At 41.3% G+C, this 12,125-nt stretch overlaps 1 pseudogene; it reads left to right on the top strand.

Moving 5' to 3' along the window:
* The first annotated feature begins 8,880 nt into the window (after positions 1 to 8,880).
* On the top strand, positions 8,881 to 9,820 carry LOC142445739 (olfactory receptor 4S2-like; annotated as a pseudogene).
* The last annotated feature ends 2,305 nt before the right edge of the window (positions 9,821 to 12,125 follow it).

The raw sequence follows: 12,125 nt of genomic DNA, 5'->3' as shown, positions 1-12,125 counted from the left end.
AATCCCCAACTGACACCAGTTTATGTCACTATCACCAGAGTCTCCATGGATTTGTTTCTATACTCTACCCAGAGTAACACAATGAGCATTTGAACTGCTTCACAATTTTCTCCACTAGGACTCTTATACTTATCATACCCAGTGGCGTCCAGCTGAATTCATTTTACAGTGACCTACCGAAGAGAGTTGAACTGTTCTTCAAGACATCACAGCATGCATGGATTACATAAATAATATTTAAAATATAGTGGTAAGCACATTATAAATGTCTATTTAATGACCTTGAGAAAATGACTGATTAGAGAGTTGGGTCCTTTCTGGGAGACAGTTCAAGGTTTTTCAGGAATCTTGCACCATATATTTAAAGATGAACTTTAGGTTTAGTAATTCACTTAATTATACCCCCAGTCAAAGAACATTTAATTCTTATGACATGACCCTGCTGAATGCTTGCCCTCATGAAAGATCACTTAAGATAAGGAGAGATCACTGAAGATATAGGTACCCTAATAGTATGATGAAGAAACTAGATAATGAATGAATATCAGAAAAAGTAGGCTCTGGGGTCCTAAAATTCACTGTCCTTCAGTCGATGCTAACTCATCAGGACCCTATTGACAGGGTACAACTGCCCCTGTGGTTTTCTGAAAACGTAATTCTTTGTGGAACTAGTTCTCCCACAGAGCAACTGGTGGTTTCCAACTGCTGCCATTACAGCTGTCCGCCCAACACATCACCACTGTGGCACCAGGGAATTGAGAGACTGCTCTTTAAATAAGTCGCCATTTAAGTGAGGGGCCAACTATGTTCACATGGAAGCAATTCACCAGCCTAAGTGATCCCAGGATTGTAAGTGTAACTTCTCAAATACAGAGGAGAGGATGATTTTAGAGCTTTAATTGGGAATACCTGACCATGGATAACCATGGAACTCCACATGGATTCATTCCCAGGCGAATCCCCTCTGAGATATATCGTCAAGGGATGTGAATACCTTGCTATCAGACAGGGCCTTGGAAAGTCGATTATGGTGGTTGTAATCACATATGAAAGTCTCTTTGCAACCCTGAAAGTGCCCTTGGGACCAGGCCCTCAGATCTGTGACCCACGAGTTTCTCTCCTCCCTGTTACACCCTTGTCTGTGGAACCCATCAGTCTGGCCCTGGCCTGGGTAGATCCTGCACTGTGACCCTTTCTCAAGATTCCTCTACCATCTTGGGTCACTCCATCCTTAGGAGCCATTTAAGAGAAGACGGGCAGGTCTAGGGCTCCTAAGAGAACAGACTCTGAGTCCCCTGGCTACAGACAGGGATGGGGTCTCCGCGGGATTCAGAATGCTAGCTTGGATCCGCTCCCGACGAGGCAAGCATGTTCACAGCAGAGGATGCCTCTGGTGCGGACCCGCCATGGTAGGAAGCCGGACTCCTGAACCCATCTCCGCGTCCCGTCTTTCTGAGGGCGACAGCCCGCTTCCTCATTGCCGCCGGGTCTCGACCCCTCTCTCTAGTCTGCAGAAAATATTTCAGTGGAAGGAGGGCTCAGTCTTCCTCAAACCAAACTCTTAATCGTGGAGGGGAGACTCGAAGACCTATGAAAGCAAAACCAAAGTCAATGCCGAGTCAATTCTGACCCAGGGAGCTCCTACAATGGCAGAACTGTCCCTGTGGGTTTCCAAGACTGGACCTTTCTTGTCAGAGTAGACTCATCCTTCTCCCTTGGGGCAGCCCTTGGTTTCAAACCGCTGACCTCAGGTGAGCAGCCCAGCACATAACCACTACACCACCGAGGTTGGTAGGGGCAGGTGGCGCCTAGACTGACATGTACTTGGGAGCTTGTTCCTTCATCTCCATGTGGTTAACTCCCCTCTAGCACCGAACGTTAAAGGGAGCCTGTGAGTAGTCTGAAATGCTTGCTAGGGGACCACCTGGATCTATTGACTGAGTGGAAGCAGAAGACATGCAGCAGTAAAGACATGGGTAGAGTTTGGCCAGTGACACCTGCGGACTTGGTTTAAAGGAAAAAAGAAGAGGATATCAGGTAGACTGCTCTAAATTCATGAGCTAGCACGAGGGGGATAGACTTGTTGAGTATTGGCGAGAGCCCATGGTCTAACGGCAAGGCAACCAATGGGCAACCAGTGGAGGCTGAGTGAAGTATCCCACATTGAGTTGACCAGAACCCGACCAGCTGGAGATTTTCAAGCCTGTGAACTGGTGCATATTGTTGTCCGGATTTGAATTTGCTTATGAATGTAGACTTCACAAGGCTGCAAATGGAATGAAGATCCTTTATGCCACAAAATCTCCTCGGAGACCTGGATTGATGTAAATGGGCAGCATATATATATATTGAATGCCCTAAATTGGAGGGGATAAAGACATGAAGTAGTTGGTTTGCAATCATTCCTATGTGGGGGAACATATTCATAGGATTATAGCATTAAGGTGTAGGTGTTACTTAATTGCAATTGTAAGGATAAAGAATTATACACACGAGTCAATTTGGTAAGGAGAGGATTGAGTAGTTAATTTATTGTGCCAACCTGGCAGATAAACACGCGTGCAGTTAATTGAAGGGCAGAGGTATAAATGGATCAGCAAACCTCGCCTTTCTAGTTCTCTGGTCTCTTGCTTTGTGAAAGTCGGACCAGGATGCAGCTGCCTTAGCCATTTCCCTGCTTCAACTGGTAAGACTCACTTCCTGCCAGACATCCCCAAAGAGAAACCACATGGGCCTACCCTGATGCAGCTCTGGGTGCTGGAGCAGCCGTTTGGAGACCCCTGCTAGCGCCGAGATGCTTACATGTTCACTGACTCAGCTTTCCTCACGTAGTCAGCATCATTGCGTGTTTTTTGAGGTGGAGGAGGACTTTGTGGGTTGGTGTTGAACATATGGGTTAATGTTGGACTTGAAAGGAAATATTATATCTGCACATATAGTTATGCTTTAGTTATTTAACAATGCCATGCTTTACTCATTCAGCCCATGACAGTGAATATTTAAGTTGCTTACAAACTCAGGGTACTTGTTTCTTTGATAACTATCAGTGTGGAGTAACTCCCAGTTCCTCCAGACACCTGCAGTTCTTATCATGTTGCTGCCTCCCTTTTGAAATCAACAATGGTGCTCTAAGACCTTCTCATGCTTAAAATCTCTTTGACCTCTCTGAAATCCTGAGAGAAAAATAAAGAGTAGGTCTGAGTGGCACAGGGTTTGACTATCCTAGATGTCAATTTCATCACACCCAGATTCCTGACCTTGCTTTCTTTGTGAACAGAGATGGACTAGCCACAGCATCCCCTTGCCATGATTTTGAGGTACTACAGGTCAAAAGGCCTCCATGAGCCTTTTCATATCTTCTAGTTCACTCAAGGACATGACTTAACAGCATCTGAGGCATCCTCATAAGGGAGCTTCTTGAGCCCTTCTCTAGGGGTGGATGCATCTTGCCAGCTACAGCAGGGAAATGGTAAGGCAGGCGCACTCTGGTCCGACAATCAGAAAGAATGTGACCTGAGAGCAAGAAAGACGAGGCTCACTGAGGAATTTTTCCCTCTACCCTTCATTTAATCCCACATGTGCTTATGGCCCGGTTGGCCTTTTACTGGGCCTTGGTGGAGACTGAATGCCTCACCATGGGCCACCAAGTCACAACTACCCCTTATGAACAGGATATTGTCTGAGTAACACTCCATTCTTAAAAGAAAGAAGTATATATGAGATCAGGCCATAGTAGGTCCTGAAGGAACAAGTAAGCTGCATGAAGAAGTGGCCCAAAACGCCCACAGTCTCCATTCTTGTCACATTATCTTCTTTCTCCCAGTGTGCACCTATCACCTCCTGGGGAGTTCCCTACCATACTTTAACTGAAGACAAAAAAAAGGCATGGTGGGTCTACAGATGGTTCAGCATGCTATGCAGATGCCACTGGTAAGTGCCAGGAGCAGTACTACAGCCCCTTTCTGGGATCTCCATCAAGGACAGTGGTATTGGGAAATCTTCTCAATGAGCAGAACTTTGAGCAGTGCATCTGGCCATTCAGTTTGCCTACAAGCAAATATGTCCAGATGTGAGACAGTATGGGCTGTGGTTAATGGCTTGGCTGGATGGTCAGTGAATTGGATGGACCATGATTAGAAAATTGGTGACAAGGAGGTGTGTGGAAGAGGGATGTGGGTAGACCTCCCTGAATGGGCCAAGAACGTAAAGTTAATTGTATCATATGTTAACGCTCACCAAAGGGTTACCTCTGAAGAGGAGGACTTTAACAATCAAGTGGACAAGATGACCTTCATTGTGGAGACAGTTTCTCCTCTTTCCTCTGCCACTCCTGTTATCGCCCAAAGGGCACATGAACAAAGTGGACAAGGTGGCAGGGATGGAGGTTATGCATGGGCACAGCAACATGGACTTCCACGCACCAAGGCTGACTTGGCCACTGCCACTGCTGCTCTATTTGCCAGCAGTAGAAACCAACATTAAGTCCAAGACATGGGACCATTCCTCGGGGAGATCAACCAGCAATTTGGTGACAGGTTGATTACATAGGACCACTTCCATCATGGAGGGGACAGCGTTTTGTTCTTACTGGAATAGACACCTACTCTGGATATGTAATTGCCTTCCCTGCACGTGATGCTTCTGCCAAAACTACCATTTGTGGCTTTACAGAATGTCTCATCCACTGGCATGACATCTCACATCGCATTGCTTCATATCAAGAAACTTATTTCATAGCAAATGCAGTGCAGCAATAGATCCATGCCCATGGAATCCTCTAGTTGTATCATTGTCCTCATCATCCTGAAGCTGCTGGCTTGATAGAATGATGGAATGGGCTCCTAAAGACACAATTCCGGCACTTGCGAGGTAACAACTTGCGAGGCTGGGCAATGTTCTCCAGAAAGCTGTATATGCTTTAAACCAGTGGCCAATATATGGTGCTGTGTCAACCAAGGTGTGGAAGCTGGAGTGGCACCACTCACTATTACTCCTAGTGATCCACTTGCAGCATTTTTGCTTCCTCTCCCAGCAACCCTATGTGCTTCAGGCCTGGAGGTCCTGGTCCTGAAGGAAGGCACTCTCCCACCTGGAAACACAGCATAGATTGCACTGAACTAGCAGCTGAAAATGCCCCCTGGCCACTTTGGGCTTCTCATGCCTTTGGATCAACAGTTCAGGAAGGGTATCACTCTACTGAGTTTTATGATTGATCCAGAAATTGGACTGATGCTACACAAAGGAGGTAAAGAAGAATATGTCTGGAATCCAGGAGATCCCGTAGGCCAATGCTTAGTGCTGCCATGCCCTGTGATTAAAATAATGGTAACTTACAGCAACCCAATCTTGACAGGATGTATAATGACCCAGACCTCTCAGGAATGAAGGTCTTGGTCACCCCACCAGGCAAAAAACCACAGCCAGATGAGGTGCTTGCCAAGGGCACAAGTAATACAAAATGGGTAGTAGAAGAAGGTAGTTCTACGAGCAGTTATGACTAGGTGATCAATTGCAAAAGCAAAATTTGAAATTGTCAGTGTATTTTCTTTATATGTGTTTATTGAATATCTTTCCTTTGTTTATGTATAATATATCTGATATAATTGGACTCAGTGTGTTTTCATTTATATGTAACATGGGTGTTTGATGTTAAGTATAAGTGTGATTCCATTTTGTCCAGAGATTTTATATGGCTAAATAATTGTGTACAGATACCAAGGTGGCAAGAGATAGATTGAGGTAGGTTTTTTGTGCCAACCTTGCGGATAAACACATGTGAGAATAATTGAAGGGTGGAGAGATAAATGGCTCAGTGAGCCTTTCCTTTCTTATATCTTGATCTTTGATCATTGGACCAGTGTGCGGCTGCCTTGCTTGTTCTGTGCTTCCATTTGCAAGCTGCACTACCTGTGGGACACCTAACCCATGGACTGTGTCATTATAATTTGAGGTCCCTTCAAGACCTGCTTCACCACACCATTGGAATTTACATCTCTTGATCTGGGAGTGTCAGACCCTGCCATTTAACTGACTGTTGGTGACCTGCCTTGCTGTTTGCTCCCTGTGCTGAGATAGCCTGAATTGCTCTACAGAGGACTACCCCACAACACTCAAGACTTGAAGGACTGCCAGTGTCTCCCAACTGTCTCATGGGAGTGAGTTGAAGTGAGCCATTTGAATTGCTTTATAATCTAAGGAACTTTATTTCTTATGTTATCTTCCAATCTATCTATCTATCTGTATATATGTATATAAAATTATTAGCATTCTGGGTTTCTTTCTCTAAAGAACCCGGTCTAACACAGAAACTTTGGGGAAAGGTTTATTCAGAGGTCATTAAGCATTTGGATCTCCTTTAAAATATGCTATAAAGGAGAGAAAAGAATATTTGTCATGAAAGATCTTGTGCCATGGTCGATTCTGAGAGTGACAGATCCGATAGACTGACTTCTCTCAGCCATTGAGTTTATGAGGCCAGAGACTCTAGCACTAATTATTTCTAAGGAAGCTGCTCTCAAATATTTCAAGAAGAGATAGAAAAAGAAAAGCAAATCACAAACATGCTGGTGAGATTTCTTTTTCTTTTAAAACCAATTGATCTATATAGAAACTCAGTGGAAGATAACAATTCAATCAAATTTCTCTATTTCAAGGCACCATTAATATATTTGAATGTAATTTACCATAAGTTGGCATCAACTTTAGGGCAGTGAGTTAGGTTTAGTTTTTTCTTGGATTCTCCAAAGTATGGGAATAATTCAAGAATTAAGACACTGATTCATGACTATGAAATATGGAAGTATGATTAAGGAGGAGTTCATCCAAACATTAGCATTTCAAAAGGAAGTGAGCGATCCTTTTGTTTGAAAAGCACAGGAAGCAACAAAAAGAAATGCACTAAGATGGGATTTGATCCCAGGAGAAAGCTGGACTCTGCTAAGATCTTTTGGTATGGACAACGGCTACCTGATTCAGGCTTCATATAAATGCCCAGTGTTGGATGCAAAGATGCAAAAAACATATTTCATAATTATCAAAACTGCCATGATTTGACCTCCCACAAATCAGGCTCTTTCAGGGAGAATCTGTTTCTTGCTATCAAGTCGAATCTGACTCATTACAGCCAGATGAGACAGGATAGAGCTGCCCCTGTGGACTTCTGACACTAACTAGAAGCCCTTTCAGGGAGAAAAGTAATTATTACTACTAAACTATTTTTATCTTTTACTCAGAAGGAAAAGGAAAAGATATCTGACATACAAAAGCAGGGGGAGTTAGCAGAGCACTGAATCTGAATTATAATATTATCACTTTTATTATGACTATCATCTTGTATTTCAGACCTATAATAACTATTCCAACAATTTGACCTTGTTCACAGACTCATAGTTTCCTAAGAATGGGTGGTCCAGGTGCTAGACTTACCACCCAGAAATAGCTTACATACTGAACACATGTATCTTAGTGGAAGCTTCAGAAGTGACCTCATTCAGGTAAAATAGTGTTCCTAAGTATTATCTAAGGTATTGGTTAAACTTCTAAGTAGAGGAGTCATTTACACCTATGGCTTCATTTGAGGAAACATGGTTACAATCCCGTTACACAAAATGGTCCTACATAACCCTTTATGCCCTATCACTCCTGGGGACCCTCTAGAGTGAAATTCCACCATTGAAGATGCATCATTTATATTTAATAGCCTCCTTCTCCAAAGCCCATAAATCCTCCTTTATTGCCATCTTCTTAAATACTGATCCTCCACTATTACTTGGAATCAGCTTGATGGCAGTGATTGAGTATGACTCGATGGTGGTATCACTCATAAAAGGAGAACCAACATGAATATGATTATAATGAAGAATTATAAGAATATTTATATGGTGAATGTGATGTACAGGTGTATCTATATTCAGAAGGTAAATTGTAAGCTTATGTTAAACAAGAGGTGAACTTCTCCAAATAGATCAATGTGACTGTCAATATGCCTCCAATTACAGATCAACCAGTTGCCATACAGCTTTTTTCAATGTATGTGAGTCAGGGGGGAATTGTCATCCAAAGGATATTCTTTGCTTTTCATGTTATTGATATTGTTTTTATCGTGGTTGCAAATATGTACATCAAAGCACACACTAGCAAAATGTCTGGAGTTGTGAATCAATTTGCCAGTAAACAGGTACAGCCTTAGAAACTGACAGGAGCAGTTCTACCCTGTTCTATCAGTTCACCAGGAGCCAGTGTCCATGGACTTGATGGCAATGAGAGTTTTTCTTCAGAATTGTTCCTCCTGTATTAACATAAAGTCATTGCCCCGTGGTTCCTATCTGATCCTTGAGTTGCTGTGGTCAATCCAATCCCATGAATTTTAAAAGAGCATAATGCTCAAGATAAATATTTTTCCAAATGATTTTCTCTACTATTTTTTAAGGGCTTCCTCCCAAGGCACTTACAGGTAGACTTTTGTATTGCAGCTGAGTACGTTAACTCTTTGCAGCGTCTAATAACACCTAAGAGAGAACTTGTTTGAAAAGTAGTCCTAGTGCTTATACGGAACAAGAATGGGGCAAATGTTTAAAGTCAAACAAATGAATAACTCTTTAAAAATGGTAAGAGATCTGGAATCCTTGGCTTGATGTTTGGTATAAGGGATTTGTCTGAACTCTTGGGACTATGGTGCCCCATCTGCAATGGATTGCTGGATGGTGATAAGTTTGTCAGAATGTATTTATTTGACTATGCATGACAAGCAACACTCATCTATTTTGAAGTACTATGATTATACATTCTTTCCCTAAAACAGAAGTAATGTTCTTGGTCCTTTTCATATTTTTCAGCCAAATTAATTACCTCTTAGGAAGCTTGTCCTGCTAAGCTAATTCCATGGAAAAAAGAAGCAATGTAACGGTGTTCAATCTCTTTGCACTTTCTCAAACACAGTGGTAGAAGTTTGTTTTCTGGTTTTGTTTTGTTTTCCCTATGCAACTATTCTTCTGGGAAACCTTCTCATCATGCTGACAGTATGAGTGGGCAACTTTTTCACATCTCCAATGTATGTCTTTCTCAACTATCTGCCTTTTGTCGACATCTGCTACTCCTCCGTTATAATTCCCAACATGATTGTTGACTTTTTAGCCAAGAGTAAAGCAATCTCCTATGTGGGTTGCATGTCTCAACTCTTTGGGGTACATTTCTTTGGCTGTACTGAGATCTTCATCCTTATTCTTATGGCCTATGATAGGTATGTGGCCATCTGTAAACCTTTACACTATATGACCATAATGGAACAGAACAGGTGCAATAAATTGTTACTGGGGACATGGATAGATGGGTTCTTACACTCCATTATCCAAGTGGCTTTGTTGGTCCAGCTACCCTTTTGTGGACCCAATGAGATTGACCACTCCTTTTGTGATATCCATCCTCTCTTGAAACTGGCTTACACAGATACTTATGTTGTTGGTATTGCTATGACAACACTGTGATCATTGTTCTAGGGAGCTTTATTACCTTGTTAATTTCCTATGCTGTCATCCTGGTGTCCCTCAGAAAGCAATCACCTGAGGGCAGGTGCAAAGCCCTCTCCACTTGTGGCTCTCACATTGCTGTGGTCATCAACTTTTTTGGTCTTTTTACTTTCATGTACAAGCACCATGATACTACGTTTTCTGAGGTTAAGATGGTGGCTGTATTTTACTCCCTCATCACCCCCATGTTAAATCCCCTAATTTTAACCCTTAGAAATGGAGATGTGTACACTGTAATGAAGAAGCTGTGTGGTAGGAAGGTTTTCTGGAACATAATGTCAAGTAGTATGAAATAATGATAGTTTTAGTGGATGTTTTTAATGTTTTTGTAAACTCAACTATTAGATGAAGGAACCAATATCATCCTTGCAGGTGGTTGGGAGAAACAAATGAAACACTAACTCACTCTACAGAAGGGCACATTAATTATTATTATTAAATTTCATCCAATATTTCATTATCAGTTAATTTATGATTATGTCTAGGCCAGAGAAGTCTTATGAAACTAAAATGCAATCATAATAATATTCAGCATGGCTGTATTCTCCTCTAAAGCTGTGCCTATTTTCCTTAAATAGTAAAAAAGTAGTAAAATAAATAGTAAAAATCTATGTAGTATTTATAACTGCGATGCTATATGAATAACAACAAAAGTAATACTACAAGAAAATTAGTAATGATCAAAGATATAGCAGTCTGATAAAAATCCCACTAAAATCTAGAATCTTGTGAAAAATAAATCTAGAATGCAAGGAATGGAAAGGGAATGGCACGGAGAATGAAAAAACGATATAACACAAGTTTAAAAAGCAAAATATGTGCTTTTGGCCTCTGGTCTTTGGAGAAAAAAAAGAACCGACACTTACTTTCTGTCAGACCCATTTTCTTTGCCCAAGCACTAATAATATTAGAGTAGTTTTACCTTTTATAAGCCTTTCAATATACTGCTGCTCACTAATTCTAATTTTTACCTCAAATCTATAGCCAAGAATCCTAGTTAATATGACATGACTTAAAAGATCAGAAGGAGTTGAATAAAAATAGACCCTCTTTGATTTTCAAGAGGGTAATTGTCTTATTCAGTTACCATTTTTCATTGTCCTCAATTTAGTCAATCAATAGGTAGATGTGATGCATCCTACATGGAAAAATCACTATTTTATGCATTCACCCATTTTTCCATATGACACAGCAAGTTTACAGAAGGCAATGAGTCCTTTCTCGCTGCTTGCTTGACTTAACTAACCAGATCCCCTCTGGAATTCCCTCTGGAGACCATGCTGAACAAATAAACAAATGACATGCTCAGGTGAGCAGATATCTGGTCTTGGGTCATTATTTCCTTCTTCAGCTTGCGCTGCATGGTGGAGGTTTTATATAATTTTTATATTGCAGGCAAACATACCATTGATTATCTCTCTATTGTTTCATCTTCCTTTCCACAATTATGGTTATCCAGTTGTTATATGCATTATGCATACCCTTTTGACTATTTATGGTTGTAGTATTTATGTGCACACAAAAATATTTGTTGAATATGGACCATATATTGTGAGTGTTCAAAAAATCCTTGATGATGTTGAAGAAATCACAGATTTAAAGAGAGGAAAGATTTTTTAAAAAACAACAAAATATCTGAAATAGACGCTATAATGAAGATTCCCTGGGTCTGGGAATTCATAGTTCTTATTGCAGATTAGACGTGTGCTCAGTAGGTCCCTACGGAAGTCCCTTTCCTTTATTTTATGATGAGCATGGTGAGTGCTTCTCAAGCTATGTTGGTCATTGGAATCACCAGGAGGATTTTTAAGCAGGCACTGTTCCAAGGAATTTTTCGTTCTTTGTAGAGGTAACTACAGTCTTTAAGTATTTGAATCAATACTAAGATCCTTTGCTGAGTTTTATGCATTCAGTGATGGAGGACTAGCAGACACTGAGGTGACAGGATAGTTGGTGCTGTTAGTTCTGAGAAGTGTGTGTGTTCATTTGTGAATCAATGAACGGAAAAGGTTATATTTGCATATATGTCCCTTCACTTTTTAGAACCACCACAGAGATAACTAAACTGGACCCAAATTTTAAAGCCATGCTGCTGTTGTTTTTAGGTGCCCTGAAGTCCATCTGTTTGACTCCTAGCCAACCCATGCACAACAGAACTAAAAACTACCCAGGCCAGCTTCATTCACAATTGTTCTTATGTTCCAATCTGTTGCTGTAATCATTGTGTAATCCATCTTGTCCATCGCTTCCTCTTTCTCACTGTCCCTCCATTTTACCATGCTGGAAGAACAATGTCTTTCTTCAGGGACTAGTCTCTCTTGACAACCTCTCCAAACTATGTGAGACAAAGGGTCTCCACCCTTGCATCCAAGGAGCACTCTGGCTGTACTTCTTTGGAAACAGATTTGTTTGTCATGTTGGTAGTTCATGGTACTTTCAATATTCTTTATCAGCATCACAGTTCAAATGCATTGATTCTCCTTCAGGTTTCCTTAGTGTGTGACCAGCTTTCACAAGCATATGAAGCCATTACAACTACCGTTGCTTGGGTTAGGTGCACATTAGCCCTCAGAATAACCTCCTTACATTTCAGTACTCAAA

The sequence above is a fragment of the Tenrec ecaudatus genome, chromosome 4 (assembly GCF_050624435.1).
Source record: "Tenrec ecaudatus isolate mTenEca1 chromosome 4, mTenEca1.hap1, whole genome shotgun sequence".
Classification (NCBI taxonomy): Eukaryota; Metazoa; Chordata; class Mammalia; order Afrosoricida; family Tenrecidae; genus Tenrec; species Tenrec ecaudatus.
This window is presented reverse-complemented; position numbering and strand designations above follow the sequence as displayed.